Source organism: Vicia villosa, unplaced genomic scaffold, assembly GCF_029867415.1.
Source record: "Vicia villosa cultivar HV-30 ecotype Madison, WI unplaced genomic scaffold, Vvil1.0 ctg.001162F_1_1_1, whole genome shotgun sequence".
Taxonomy (NCBI): domain Eukaryota; kingdom Viridiplantae; phylum Streptophyta; class Magnoliopsida; order Fabales; family Fabaceae; genus Vicia; species Vicia villosa.
The window spans coordinates 195660-212892 of NW_026705508.1; positions in this window are offsets into that span (position 1 = coordinate 195660).

Sequence of the window (17233 nt, forward strand, 5' to 3'; positions counted from 1 at the left end):
CAAATTGATATGTTTTAATTATTTAATTTTATCGTTATCCCTCATAATCAATGGCTTTGATTACAAATAATAACGAATTGATAAAGGAATGCTAATCATCGTAACCAATAGATTTGGTTAAAACCATTTAGCAAAATAATATTGTTATTTTAATTTATAGGATTTGATTAATTAAATTAATCAATTATTAACCATAGCGACTAATAGATTTAGTCGGAACGAATAATAAATTAAATCCTAATGTCTATGATATTTGGCCAAATGTGATGGAGCAAACCCTAATATCTTAATATATTTTCTAGGGTTGTTGTGGTTTTTATGATTAAAATTGATTAAATTAATTACTCGAGACAGTCGGATAATCGGGAAAAATAATCGGGGAAAGAATTCTAGATCCTAATTATAATTTCCTATCCCTAATTATATTTCAATATTAATTAAATAACTAATTAAACTAATTATAATTACTTAATATTAAATCTAAATAAACAAATAATATAGTAAATAATATAAATAAAATAAACCTGGATGATCCTGTGTAGGTGAGTTGAGTGACCATGGTATACTCTTTCAGTTTTGAGACGTTAGATTTGGATAAGAGGAGATCTGCTGGTGCGTGGGTGAGGGTTCATTGTAGTGCACCGTGAATACATGCACTGGATCTAGTAGCAAGCGAAATCAAGGGATTGTTAAAAATATAATTGCAGTCCACCGGTTTCGAACCCTGGACATGGGGGACAACTTCCCATCAATTTCACCACCTGTACTACCGCTGCTTGATGATTCGTATTTACACTCAATAAAATAAATGTAAATACAAGAATTTATACTGAAAAGTCAAAAAACAAAATACTGGGTCCCATGTCTGCGTGCGTGGGCCAATCAGAAGGGCTGAGAGAAGATGGAATACTTTGACTAGCCAATCACGCTCAAGGAGGACTTTGAATTTCTGACTGGCGAATGGACAGCTCACACGTACCGCCTCTTCCCTGCGCGTCACTGTTCACTTTCTTCAACAAATTGCACATCCAAATTAGCCACGATTCTCCTATGAAACAGCTGCAGTTCCTACAACCAAAAATCGTAGCCAATCCTGCCCTTATATGAAACCTGCGAAATCGAGTCAAACAAAAAAATCTAAAAGCCCATATCGCCTTAATTTTGGCCCCTGATCATGAATATGATATTCGTTAAGCCTGCAAAGCCTTGTAAACTTGAACCTGACAATGAGTTCTAACATGCCCTAACAATGGCATTCTCCGTTTAACACACCATGGCTTTGTCCCACCGGTCCAGATCTTCTTTAAAACACACAAGGAACTCAAATATGTAATTAGACACCATTAAAATACGTTAAATCATGATGAACGGAATTAAGATATGCATGAATAAACGAGAACGTGGTACACTCACCTTATGTGTTATTGAGCTTCAATTAAGATTCAGACTTAACCTTTTACCTTTTTGGACGTGAATGCAATGGTTGGTTTGAGTTAATAATGGCTGCACTTCAAACTCTCGTATGCCCTCGGTTTTTTTGCGATTTGGAAAGCTTGGAGAACGTTTTAGAACGCAGCTCTTGCCCTATTTTTTCGTCCCCCCACTCTTGCAGCCTCCTCTTAGTATATATATGAGTCAAATTAGGGTTGGAAGCTTTAAAAAAATCCATCATCCATTAACATGAAAATTGAAAAAGATCTTTTTTATCAAATCTTTCTAAGTTTAAACCCCGTGCTATTTTATGCATATTTTCCACATTTGGATGCCCTTGGATTGATCTTGAAATTGATTATGATTTGTAAAAATCAAATATATTATCTTTTAATATTTAATCATGATTTAATTTGATTTATTTTAAATTTAAATGAATAAATTTAAAGATAAATTAAATAAACCATAAAATAAATAAGAATTGATAAATGGGCCTCCCATGACCTTGTATTCATGTGAGAAGTTCAATCTTATAGGCCCAAAAACTCAAAGTTCAAAATCCAACAATTAGGGTTTCATTTATTTCTCCAAAAATCGACCAACTTGTACCAAGCATATATCTCTCAATTTTTTAGATATGAAAGTGTTTTGGTACATATGTGACACATTGAGATCCATTTGAGGCCTTGGAGATCCAAATTATTTTGCTGAAGAACAAACCCTAATTTATGATAATGCAGAGTGACTTGAGAAAACCCTTGAACCTTGGATTATTGAAAATGAAAAGAGGAGGGCAAATTTTGGGGTATGACAGCTGCCCCTGTTCAATCTTCTTGAACCTGAAGAGGTAGAAGATGATTGGACACTGAAATGCCCTGAAATTTGCTTGCGTATGGAAAGAGTTATGTGGGAGATGGGCTTATAGATGCCATCTATTTGCCTGGAAGGGTACTTGTCTAAAGCGTATGCTTTTCAGACCTGGATCATTTGATTGTATCTGAGGAGAGAGGAAATAATGTCTTACATAAGACTACCTGAAGAGGTTCCTGAATAGGGTATATCGAAAGTTGATGCGAAGAAGCTTAGGCTTTGAACAATGCTTAGGAAGAATGTCTTGGAGAAGACTAACTGAGGAGTCCTTTAAAAGAACTAAGCGTGTCTTAGAAAAGATGGATAAGCATTTTAAGAAGGCTACCTAGAAAGGCATGATATGTCTTAAATAAAACTCACCTAGAAAGGCTCTTAAAAAGATATGAAACATCTTAAACAAGATTCACCTGGAGAGGTTGTTTTTTTTTAGAAAGGATATGAAATGTCTCAACTAGACTACCTAGACAGGTTCCTATAAAGGATATGAAACGTCTTGACAAGACTTCCTAGACAGGTTATGGTACGTCTTAAACAAGACTGACCTAGAAAGGTTCTTGGGAATGATAAGACACGCCTTAAATAAGACTATAAGGTTAACTTGGATATGTCTCAAATAAGACTGACCTATAAAGGCTCCTGGAAAGGATAAGGAGGTACTGGATACATGTCTTTAAGAAGATTACCTAGAAAGGAATGGTATGTCCTAAACAAGACTAGCCTAGAACAGTTTTTGGAAATGGTGTGATACGTCTTACACAAGACTCACCTGGAAAGGCTCTTAGATAGGATACGGGATATCTTAAACAAGACTTACCTAGAGAGGTTCCTATAAAGGGAACGGTACGTTTTGAACAAAACAATCTAGAAAGATTCCTATAAAGGGAACGATATGTTTTAAACAAAACTACCTAGAAAGATTCCTATAAAGGACATGAGACGTTTTAAACAAAACCACCTAGAAAGGTTCCTATAGAGGACATAAGACGTTTTAAACAAAACTACCTAGAAAGGTTCCTATAAAGGACATAAGACGTTTTAAACAAAACTACCTAGAAAGGTTCCTATAAAGGACATGAGACGTTTTAAACAAAATTACCTAGAAAGGTTCCTATAAAGGACATGAAATGTTTTAAACAAAACTACCTAGAAAGGTTCCTATAAAGGACATGAAACGTTTTAAACAAAACTACCTAGAAAGGTTCCTATAAAGGACATGAAATATTTTAAACAAAACTACCTAGAAAGGTTCCTATAAAGGACATGAAACGTTTTAAACAAAACTACCTAGAAAGGTTCCTATAAAGGACATAAGACGTTTTAAACAAAACTACCTAGAAAGGTTCCTATAAAGGACATGAAACGTTTTAAACAAAACTACCTAGAAAGGTTCCTATAAAGGACATAAGACGTTTTAAACAAAACTACCTAGAAAGGTTAGGATATGTCTTAAATAAGACTGCTTGGGAAGGTTAGGATAATTGTCTTGGACAAGACTACCTCGAGAGGTAAGAAATTTTTAGATTGCTTCTGGATTGCCTTTGAAGAAAGACTTGGAATGAGGTATTGGAATTGTATCTGTTAAGATTGAATCGTTGATACGATCATATTTGCAATGTAATTGGATGATAACATCCTTTTGAATATGAAGTGACCTGAAAAGGCAGTGTTAGTTTTATGCAATGTCATGATGCATGTGTCATGTAATGAGATTCTCAAAATAAATGAGAATTATGCATGTATACCGATCCCACACTGCGGGACGTAAATAGTACAGGCGTGGGGAGATCGATTATGCAACAATGCTCCTTGTATGATACTAGTGTGACTTTCTGAATATCAGAAATTTGGAGACGTGCCCTTTAACCTGAAGGAAGGACCTTTAGAGAGAACTCGAATTTCACCATGTCTTGCCTGATATGCATTGCCCCAGTGTTTGAATTCTTGAAAGATATGCCCCTAGTCAATAGGATCCTTGGTTGTATGCCCCTGTTTTAGGAAAACCCTCTGGATGTGGTTTCCCCATTCAAGAGTCTTTATCAGGAATGATCGTCTTTGATTAGACCAATTTTGAGGTCTCCTTGATGCTAAGTGTTGATTTGAATGTGAAGCAGATGCTTTTCAGAATGAGTCATGCGTTTAGGTTGCATCCTGACGGACAATGATTTGCTGAATACTTAGGATGAGATGATGCCTTCTATAAGACTACCTGAAGAGGTCCTTGGAACGAAATGGGAGATTGTCTTAAATAAGATCGCTTTTTAAACAAAGCTCAAAGGGATATGTTTGTGCAGAGGGTCAAAATATTCCTATAGAGGATAGAGACTGTTTTTTTTTTGTGGCGTTTTAAACAAAACTTAGGAAAAGATATCTTGAAGAAGATCACCCTAAAAACGATGGTGAACTGTCTTAGAGAAGACTCTGTACTTTAAACAAAGTTTGACAAGGTTCTTGAAAGCATAAGAGAAGTTTGAATATGTCTTAAAAGACTAACTAAAAAAAAATTAAGAGATGTGTTACAGAAGAGTACCTAGAAAAGGTTCTTGGAAAGGAATATGTCTTAGAGAAGACTGTTTGAAAGGGTTTAAAAATAGAAAGGATAAGAAGGTGGGTCTTTAAAAGATTGTCTGAAAAAGGCTCCTAAAAAGGGTGAGAAGTATTTGAACATGTCTTAAAGAAGACTATATGGACAGATTGAGAAGTATCCTATAAAGGTTCCTGGAAAGGATGTGAGACTGGCATTGACACCATCTGATACTGAGTGACCTTTGCAACATGCCCCCAGGTGATAGACTTGCCCCATGGGCTATTCGACGTCCTTGAGAGATTTCATGGATCTTGATTAGATTGCCCCATGTAAATGGTATAATGACGAGTTATGCCGTGTGTACACATTAGCCATCCCAGTCATGCGTAAGGGATGTTTCTTCTTTTGACGAGTTTTTAAAGCTACTTCGTCAGTCAGTAGGATTTTTTTAGCCATTAGCCATGCCCCATGCAACTTCTCCCTAATGTTAACATTTAAATCTATATAGACAAGTGTACTTTGTAATGAAATTCATAAGATGCGAATGCATATGTCTGTCTTGAAAGTTTAAAAACATTTTTTGAGTAAAACGAAGTTTTTTTTTTTTGTAAGAAAGTGATATCAACTCAAGAGTTATAGTAGACCTTAAGGAGTCGGGATACCTTTGGTAACGGTATGATAAATGGGCCTCCCATGACCTTGTATTCATGTGAGAAGTTCAATCTTATAGGCCCAAAAACTCAAAGTTCAAAATCCAACAATTAGGGTTTCATTTATTTCTCCAAAAATCGACCAACTTGTACCAAGCATATATCTCTCAATTTTTTAGATATGAAAGTGTTTTGGTACATATGTGACACATTGAGATCCATTTGAGGCCTTGGAGATCCAAATTATTTTGCTGAAGAACAAACCCTAATTTATGATAATGCAGAGTGACTTGAGAAAACCCTTGAACCTTGGATTATTGAAAATGAAAAGAGGAGGGCAAATTTTGGGGTATGACAGCGTTCAGACTTCAACATGTCAAACAAGATGTCATAACATGTCTGGTATGACATCCTGACTGCAGAAGCTGATCTGTCAAGTGAATCAGGTGTTTTTATTGCTACAAGAATCTCGTATCTCAGCTACACAATATTCGGAATAATCAATTAGCTGATGTGTTATCCAATATTAATTTAATCAAGAGATTTCCACACTTTCTATTATTGGAGACAATATAGGAAAGTTTGGATTGAAGACCTATTTTCTTGGAGAACAAGTAGCAGATTTTTGGCAGCCTCTTTGCTGCGTTTTGAAGCCCAGTCCAGTCAATGTTAAACTTATAAATAAAATGGGTGTAACCTAGTTTTAGGTGGAACTGATATTTTATGTTTTTAGGGATATAGGAATCCTTATTTGTGTTGTAAGTTCCATATGTGTGCATTCACAAACCTGTAGGTGTTGAATGCTGTGTGATCTCCGAAGCTGCTAAGCAAGGAGAGTATTTCGTCATCATAAGCTTTTAAGCATTGAGGATTGTGTGTCTTGGAAGAGTTTCTTCTATTTTCTTTATTCGTGTTATTTTGTCACAGGGTGTTGTGATTGAAGGGATTTGAGGAGGGCTTTATACCTAGGTGAGTCTTAGATAGAAGTAACAGGAAGGGTAGTGATTAAGTGAGGAGTTGTAAGCGGGGGAGTTTAACTCTGAATTGATACCATTGAATATTGGTTTCGTCCCTGGCTTGGTAGCCCACAGAGTTGGAAGGTTGTTTCCGAATTGGGTAAACATATCGCTGTGTTCTTTACTTTTTTGCACGTATTTTTACTGCTATCATTACTGCTGTTAGCTTGTTCCATTAAAAGATATTTGTGTCGTGACATCCAATTCGACATCACATATCTGATACCAGAATTTCAGATCCAAACAAACACATCGAATATATAACCACCAGGATGAATAATTATCATGCTTGGGAAGCCATAAAATGTAAGTTATTCATGTTCACCCTCAAGGGAGCCTCCATGAAAAGGTTCAATGGTATCTCCAACAAAAGAATAAGTTCCTTGAAAGAGTTATGTAACTCTTTCATCGCTCAATTTAGAGCGTGAAAGCGGAAACTCACTCACCACAATAAGTTCCTTAGAAAAATAAGGGAAGCCTGTGAGAATATTTTAACTAATTCACAACGGTAATAGTAGAAGTAAGACCTAGCCCTATATTAACTATGAAGAATATAAATGGCTGAAAAAGGAGAAAGAGGTTGAGGAGCAGGGAACCTGAGACATAAATGAGCGAATGAGAGGGATTCTAAACGTCACTGAGATGACGGAGATTGGGGACTTCGGGTTAGGTTCTCATCATACACTCCTTTTAACATGTCTAGGGTAAAAATTTGGCAACATTGCGCGAACAAAGACTTCAAAGAATTTGGGGTCAAGAATCTTTACCTAGTCAGGGAATTGACAAAGACGGATAAATCAAAGTACTTTAATTTTCACAAAGTCACAATCGCAACACTAATAAATGCATTCACTAGAAGGGTGTGATAGAGGAGATACTATAAAAGTGGCGGCTCACCTGATACACCAGAGGGACATGCGGAAGGAAGATCAAGGAATAAGGAATGACAACAAGAAAAAACGCTCTCCTCGCCGAGAAAAGACGCCCTTAAAGAGAACTGTTGAGGTCGTCAGCGAGGCTAGAGGAAAGAAGGACAATATTTGTGATGAAGAATAAGACCAAAAGGGAAGTGTCAATACATTACATCTATCATTGGGGGTCTTCCTCGACCAAGGAACCCCTCCAAAGACACAATAAAAAGAAGAAACTACGAGATGATGATGTCAGCAAGGAGGAAGGAGTGAGCTCTGTAAGTAAACCATAGAGACTTTTTCTTGAATACTTGGATAGTGAAAAAGTAGGAGGAATATAATGAATTTTCCCTTTGGTCATAACATCGACCATAGCCAACTTTGACGTATATATCCAGAATCCTCGTCGATAGGGAATGTTCTTGTGACATTGTGTACGTGAAATATTTTGAAAAACTAAGGAAAAAAGGAAGAAGTTGTAGCCATATAATGGAGCCGAACTTTATTGAGCTAATGGTCGTCTTGAGGGAAGGGAGGACAGAAGGACGATTAACCCGCAATTCAAGAAATTAACATGCCACCCCATGAATTGTACTTGCCACCCCCCCAAAAATTTTTATTCCAATTTTACCCCTTGTTAGAAAATGCGAAAAACAAAGAATTTCCGGAAAAAAATTCCGGTATGCACATTAAAATTTTCGGTATTAAAATATCGGAAATTCAGTGAATTTTACATCTCCGGTACAACATACCGAAAATGTAGTTTATTAGAAATTTTCGGTGTACCGGTATTTTGAAATTTCTGGTGTACCGGAATTTGCGAATTTCCGGTGTATCGGAATTTGCAAATTTCCGGTATACCGGAAATTTGCAAATTCCAGTATACCGGAAATTTCTAATAAACTAAATTTCCGGTATGTTTAAATTTTTTGTTTTTTGAACGGTTGAGATTTTGCCGACACTTTTGGAGGGTCCTGATTGCACCGACACATTTTTGTGGTCTAGAATGCACCACCATTTGTATAAATAAGGGTGTAAGGGTTATGAGATAACACATCATTTCAACAAAATGTCTCTTCCTCAATATTTTATCAATGTAGAAGTGTACTTCAATGGCTGCAACCCAGCTGTTCAAACCAAGATTCTATATGGGTCTGAATCCTTTGCCACCTTGAAGGAAACGTTGTACAATTTGCTACCTGATTCTAATAACAGAAGGGTGACAAAGATCGAGTTTCGGGAGGACTGAATTGATACAAATGGAAGGGTGAAATACAACTTAATCTAGTTGAAGAATGATGAAGATGTGAAGGCCATGTGGAAATCATTTCGTCGTAGGATAACTAAAGGTCCGATCGAATTGGATGCGCAAATCCAAAGATCCGTTGACGACATAATGAAGTGTCTGATTCGTCTAGAGTCTTTCGGTAGTGCTTAGATTTTCATGTGTTCGGAATACTATTTATGCTTATTTGTTGTTTGTCATCTGATGTTTGTTAACTATGTTTGTTTGTTATTTGTCATTTGATGTTCGTTATCTACTCGAAACATGTACTACATGGGCGGATCCATGTATAGGCACGGTGTGGCTTAAGCCACATCAGAATTTCCTAGACTATAGTAACTCATTATGCTATTGAGAGACATTTATAATTGAAAATTCATGTGAATGAGAGTACAAGAGGATCACGTGGAAGGAAAATGCTCAGAATAATTATTTTTTAATTTTACCTTTCATATTTGGGTACTTATCAAAATTACTTGTTGTCATTATAGCAAAGGTCTAAGACGCATGAGAATGAAAAAATAGAACATAATGTAAAAATTAAATAGTCAAGTGCATTTGTATAGGAGTGTTTTAATCCCAATCTTTTATTTTAATCCAATGGCTATCATGCAATGCTCTTATCTCTCACTATATATATATATATATATATATATATATATATATATATATATATATATATATATATATATATATATATATATATATATATATATATATATATATATATATATATATATATATATATATATATATATATATATATAAATTTTGTGGAAACAAATAAATACACTTTATTTGATATGATTTATAAGTTTTTAAAATTGACTTTAGTCTTTCCGACACTAATGTCTTTTTAGCTATGAAGTTTGTGAAGAGTCAACAACAAAACAAAATGAGTAATTAGTAAGTAAATGATTAAATGATTGTCGGATAACTTTTAGAGAAAGAGATGTTCTTGGAAAAATTGACAATGATATAATTTTAACTCATTTTAAAAAAATAGATGGTAGATGGTTTTTTATTATATATGTATTGCATTAAACAAAATTATTTCTTATTTTCAATATATTTTAGTTCATAATTTTTTCATATTATTTAGCCACACTAATATATAATGTCTAGATCCGCCCCCGATGTACTAGCCAAAAAGAATCATGAATTTTCCGCTTCTAATGGTGTATTCATTTGCTTGAAACAATTAAGAACCATGAATTTTGCACAGTATATCATCATAGTGTAAATGTAATGGTATATATAGAACACGAAAAGAAAACATCTTATAAATCTTACAAATAGTGTCAAACATAATAAAAGTAAAATTACATCAACCTAATAAAAACAAGGACATCAAAAGTGTCTCAAACTGAGATTGATGAGACTAGTAGTTCTAATCCATATTCAAACAAAATAAGGCCTCCAAAAAGGCCTAGCTCAACTGTAAAACATAACTTCTTTTATGCTATCCAAGATAACTGAACTCTCCCGGAGCATAGTCGACCAATACATTATCATGTGTTGTTTGATGAAAATAGATTCAGTACATATCAGCTACAAAGTTTTACTAAAACTACTAAAACTTTGTAGCTGATCTGCATTGGATCTATTTTCATCAAACAACACATGGTAATGTGTTGGTCGACTATGCTCCGGGAGAGTTCAGTTATGTTGGATAACATAAAAGAAGTTATGTTTTACTGTTCATGTTAACTAGGCTTTTTTGGGGGTCTTATTTTGTTTGAATATCAACTTATGTTTTGCTGTTGATGTTGATGCATGCTGTGCAATCCTCCTGGTCGTCCATAATGTCTGCATAATACAAATAAAGTCGAATTAGATACAATTAAATTAAAAATATAATAAGACAAATAGAATTTAAAAAAATAAAAAATATCAAAATTTTCAAATATTTCAAAATTTCCGGTACTTGACAAAATATCGGAATTTTTAAAATTTATGGTATTTTAAAGAATTTATAAACTTACTGGAAATTTTAAAATTTCCGATAAAAAATACCGTAAATTTCAAAATTTTCGGTAAAAAATATCGGAAAATTCATAAAAATACCGGAAACTTACTAGCAATCACGAAATTTCTGGTAAGCTCCTCAAATTTCTGGTATCTCCCAAGATTTTGAATTTTTTTTTTTTAAAATGAAATAAATAATTTTGATTGGACATTTGAATCTTTTATTTTTAGAAAATGCCAGAAACAATTTGGAGGAGGTGGCAGGTGAATTTTTTTTTTAAACATCCAGTTTTTTAAAAAAAAATTCAAAAATAACAAAGTTTTCAAATAAATTACAAAAATGTTTTTTTTTTAAGATTAACACGTTTTCGCCAAGGGGGGTGGCGACAACGTTTTGGGCCTAAGAGGTGTCGCCAGTGGGGCTGGCGCCTCCTTTGTATTGTTTTGGTGTTGTCGCTACCCCCCCTGGCGACAACACCCCCCCTTATTTTTTTTTCTTTTTTTTTTGTTATTTTTTTTCTTGGCTATTTTTTTTTCTAATTTTTTATTTATAATTTTTCCAACTATTTTTTTCAACATTATTTGTTTATATAATTTTTTTTTAATTTATTTTCCATCCGTATTTTTTTAACTAATAATTTCATTTCATTTCATTGAAAAAATAAATTACAAAGACACATAGCACCTAAATATTATGTTGTGGAGCTAGCACCACGATTGGGACATTTGTTCCTATTATGTCCTACCTCACGACATATACTACACTTCCTCTGCATTTTTTCAGTGACATCCATCTCGGTTCTAATACGCCTGCTGTTTGGTCGACCGCTTTTATTCCGACGCATTAAATCGTTATGCCAAACTGTTTCCCCCTCGTACACAGGCCAATATGCTTCCATTGCTACCACCGAAAAGTAATTGTCGTATACGTTGAGCAACGTTGATACCTTGTAAATTTCGGATACCAAAGATAATGCATCAAAGTGAGTATGTGAACATGCTGCAAGGACATGGGAGCAAGGCATGCGATATGCTTGAAATTGGCCACAGTCGCACCAACGATCTGGGATATTGACGCGATACTGTTGTCGTGGAAGTCCCTGGCTGTGGTCAATTGTTTCCTTTACACTGAAGGTATGGCCATGACGGTCGAACTCGGTCACTCGGTGAGTGTTACCCTTGGCAGATTCTTGTTGTATATATTTCATACACACATCGCTGTAGACCTGTTGTGTTTGTAACACTGAATTCCACCGCTTACCTCTTGTGGCGAACAGAGTTGCCATCCGAAAATACGTAGCACTAACCAAGGCAGTTACAGGTAGGTTTCGAATGCCTTTGAAAACCCTGTTCATTGATTCCACAAGATTTGTAGTCATGTGACCCCACCTTGCCCCATCGTCGTATGACCTAGTCCATCTCGCTCTGTCAATGCTGTCAATCCACCTCCCTGCATCTGGATTTGTCAATGCTATTTCTCGGCGGTAGTATTGAAATCCAGGTTGGTTTAAGGCATACCCCGCGTTCACTAAGTGGTTCTTCAAAAATTTATCTTTGATCTCTCTCATAAAATTTTGTGCTATATGCCTAATACAGTAGACATGCTTAGAGGGGGGGTTGTGCCAACCATTTGCCGGATTGTTGTATGCGCTGTCAATAGAAGCGTGCCTGTCTGAAATCAAACAAAGATTAGGTTGTGGAGCAACTCTAGCTCGGAGATTCTTCAGAAAGAAACTCCAAGCAGCAGCTGTTTCTCCTTCTACCAGAGCAAAGGCTATTGGAAAAATGTTGTTGTTTCCATCATGCGCGACCGCCATTAGCAAAGTTCCCTTGTATTTCCCATATAGCCATGTTCCATCAATTTGAATAACCGGCTTGCAAAAACCAAAACTGATGATGCATGGTCGAAACGCCAAGAACAGTCTATGGAAGATTCCATTACCTTCGAGAGGGGTTCCGTCTTGGGACTGTGCCGGCAGTGTCTCCAAAATAGTAACAGTCCCAGGTGAATACAATTGCAGTGCAGCCAGGTAGCGAGGAAGTTGTTGGTATGATTCCTCCCAGTTGCCGTAGACTTTTTCAATTGCTTTCTGCTTAGCTAACCAAGCCTTTCTGTACGAAGGTCTGTATTTGAACACAGAAACGCAATGAGAAATTATTGTCTTCACCTTCAGTGATGGGTCAGTTTCGACAAGAGGAATGATGGTATGACATATCATGTCATGACTGAGTTTTCGATGATCTTGCGCCATATTAGTGGTGACGCAGGTGTGGCCTTGAGATATTGAACGTATCACCCAGGCATTAAATTTCTTTCTGAATGATGCCTTCAGCATGTATCCACACTCCGGGTTTTTACACACAATAGTCACTCTCTCTGGATTTGAGCGATCAACTTTAAAATCAATACAATTTGTTAAGTGCCAATTTTTTATAGCCAACATACAATCATCCTTCGAACGAAACGTGTCACCCTCTTTTAACTCCTCGTTTGACCGCATATATGGATTGTAGAACATATCGGACGATGGCTCGTCCTCTCCCAAATTAAGTGTTGTGAAATGTGCTGGAGGTGAGTATGCATGTGTATCTCGTACTGGATCCGGTACTGGAACTTGTTCGTCATCTTCGGAGTCACGATTCACCAACTCGTCAACAACATCTTCTATTTCAGTTTCTTCGTCCATGACATGTTCGGGCTGTTGTTCGTCATCAACAACAGGATCAATAACCTGTGACTGAGTCATTTGTGAAGGAACAATTTGTTCGACCACTATGTACAGTTCCAGATAATCGTAACCAAAATACTCATGGGTAAGGAACATGTTTTGAACCTCTATGTCAGTTGTTATCTGTGATTGATAAAACTTGACCGAGTTGTTAGGTTCAACTAGGGGTTGTTGGTAAAATATTTGCGAGACTGGTTCTCTTATTTTGGATTCGATTTTCCTTTTTAGATAAGAGAAGTCCGCCTGTCTATTTAGAGAAAAACGTGTTGAGTTGGTGTTTCTAAAAAGAAAACCGTTTGTGTCGTACTGGTAAGTCTCACCGTTCATATGAACACGAACTTTGTATTGTGAGGTGGATGCCATAATTTTGATATGTGTTTGTGAGAAATAGGAGGGATGAATGTTTGTGAGGTTTAGGTGTGAAAGAAGAAATATTTGTGAAGTTTAGGTGTGAAAGAAGAAATGTGAAGTTTAGTTCTTATAATAGATGCACCACATCTTACACAAGACTAATGCATGCAAGAATACATGCCATAATTCTGCATAAGATTCAAACATGACAAGACTAAAGCATGCCACAATGGAATCTCTTACACACATCTTACACAAGACTAATGCATGCAAGAATACATGCAATAATTCTGCACAAGATTCAAACATGACAAGACTAAAGCATGCCACAATGGAATCTCGTCCCCACCTCTTACACAAGACTAATGCATGCAAGAATACATGCAATAATTTTGCACAAGATTCAAACATGACAAGACTAAAGCATGCCACAATGGAATCTCTTACACACATCTTACACAAGACTAATGCATGCAAGAATACATGCAATAATTTTGCACAAGATTCAAACATGACAAGACTAAAGCATGCCACAATGGAATCTCGTCCCCACCTCTTACACAAGACTAATGCATGCAAGAATACATGCAATAATTTCTTTTTTTAGACCTTTTTTTATACCTAATGTACACAAGACTGTACGCAACAATACCTTTTTTTAGACCCACTAATATTATAAATTAAGGGCTCCTATGGTTGAGTTTACACACAGATACACAAACTCCAAATACCAAACAATCACACAAACACAACCATGCTTCGCCGGACAACCATTAGGCCAGACGGATGTCACAGAACAACAGAGCTGCCGCCCCGGAGATCAACATGGCGTGCCGAACCTGAATCGGAGTATCGTAGAAGGAACGGACATGTCATATTCTCACCCGTCAAACCTCCCATGCCGGTTCTGTTTTGGAATATCTCTTCCGTCGAGCAACTCAAGAGGACTCTCATGAATTTTTTAGAGGGGGAGTACGAAGCCGGCGAACAGATAAGAAGCATCAAGAGGCTTAAAACAAGGGCCGATGCTGTGACTGGAGCAACGATAAATTTCTGGGATAAGGTGGAATACGACATTGATGCCATTCAAATGATGCATGGACCCAATGACATTGTTTTAACCGTAGTAATTTCTTAGATGTTTTATTTTTTTGGAATGATTTAATGTTTTCCATGTATTAATGATTTGCATGACCTTTTAATGTACCTTTTAATTAATTAATGAATTAATGTTTTCCATGACATCTTTGCTATTTTAATATATATATATATATATATATATATATATATATATATATATATATATATATATATATATATATATATATATATATGTATGTAGTTTAAATATGTTAAAATAAAAACAATTTAAAAAAAAACAAAAATACATGCATGCAAGAGTACACATAATACAAAGTCTGAAAAGCAAATAACCATGACAAGAATACATGCATGCCACAATGGAATCTCTTACACACCTATGCTATTAAGGAATCTCGTCCCCACAATGGAGTACACCAAGAATACATGCATGCCACAATGGAATCTCTTACACACCTATGCTATTAAGGAATCTCGTCCCCACAATGGAGTACACCAAGAATACATGCATGCCACAATGGAATCTCTTACACACCTAGTGCATGCAAGAATACACGTTATACATAGTCTGAAACATTTAAATGTGACAAGACTAATGCATGCAGGCTAGGGAATCTCTTACACACCTATGCAATAAATGCATCTCGTCCCCACATTTTACACCAGCATGCATGCAACAATACAAAGTCTGAAACATTTAAATGTGACAAGACTAATGCATGCAGGCAGTCGCCAGAGGGGGTGGCGACAACATTGATTTTTTATAGTTGTCGCCAACGGGGGTGGCGACAACATTGATTTTTAAGAGTTGTCGCCAAAGGGGGTGGCGACAACATTGATTTTTAAGAGTTGTCGTCACCGGGGGGTGGCGACTTGCTTCATGTTAAGTGTTCAACCGTTGCATGCACTTGTCTTCTCACAATTAATTGTGGCAGACTTTTATTGCACCAAACAATTTTAATTGTGTTTTGTTTTGGCTATAAATAGGTCGCCATACTTGTTCATTTTCTTCATCACCAAAGAACTATCATCAAACTTACTTTCATCAGAACAACTAGTTTTCATCATCAACAAAAATGTCTCTCCTAACAATGGGTGAAGAGCATCGAGGAACCATTGCAAACATCACCGATTATGTAAGTTTGAGTAAATTCAATTTATTTATGTTCTAAACACTTAAATTTTCTAATAATATTTACTAATTTCAAACATTCAAATACTTATGGTTCATCGTTTTTTTATAGGATTTCACGAGATTTAGAACCCGTGCGGGATCGATAAGTCCACCAGACCCTTGGATTGTGCCTTATCTTGAGCGTGCGGGGTTTGGGAAGGTAACTAATTTAATAAGCACCTCAATCGATATGAAATTTATATTAGCATTGTGTGAGCGTTGGAGGCCTGAGACCCATACTTTTCACCTTCCAATCGGTGAATGTACCGTCACTCTAGAGGACGTGTACATGTTATTGGGTCTCAACACAAATGGAAAAGCTGTGTTTGGAAATGTCCAACAACCAAACGCTCTATGTGTAGAATTGTTGGGTATTGATTTAGTAGAGGGTGAGGGGCGACAAAGAGGTAGGGGCCAAGGTATAAAGCTTTCTGGCCTTCAACTAGCTTATCAAGGCCTGGTGTTGAATCGAGACTCTAGCGAGGAAAGTAAACTACAAAAAACTAGAATGTATATTATGTTGTTATTTGGTAGGTTTCTATTTCCCGAAGGCACGGGGAATAGTGTTAATTTTATGTACTTGTGTCTACTTGAGGACATCGATGCAATTAAGACGTATAGTTGGGGTTCGGCGGTGTTGGCGTACCTATATAGCTCTTTGTGCAAATATGCAAAAAAGGATAGCTGCACATTTAGTGGATGTGCATTCTTGCTACAAACATGGGGATGGTGGAGAATGCCGGTATTAGCCCCAGCAAATCCGCACATTTACGTCTTCCCTTATGCGTCAAGGTAACTTAATGATCTTATTTTAATTATTTCATTTTTTTCCATTATTAATTGTAACTATATTGATTTTTTATTTTTGAATGTGTCTAGGTTTAATGCCCTCGGGATGGACTACACCAAAACGCTAGTAAACAAAATCATTTTTTACCGCCAACTATTGGATCGATTAAGACTCCAAGATGTAACACCACTAAATATTTCCATCTTCTAAATATATTTGTAAAATTAACTATTTTATATAATTTGAAATTAATATTTTTTTTGTTGCAGTTTCTTTGGAGACCTTACTTGGGTTTGGACCACGTACCCGACCGTAAAGAGGCAGCTGTTTGGACGGCAAAAACACCCATCATAAGGTTCACCACTGTGGAGATGCACCCAAGTGACCGTGTGAAGCTCCAATTCGGCATGCATCAAGGTATCCCTGACCCCCC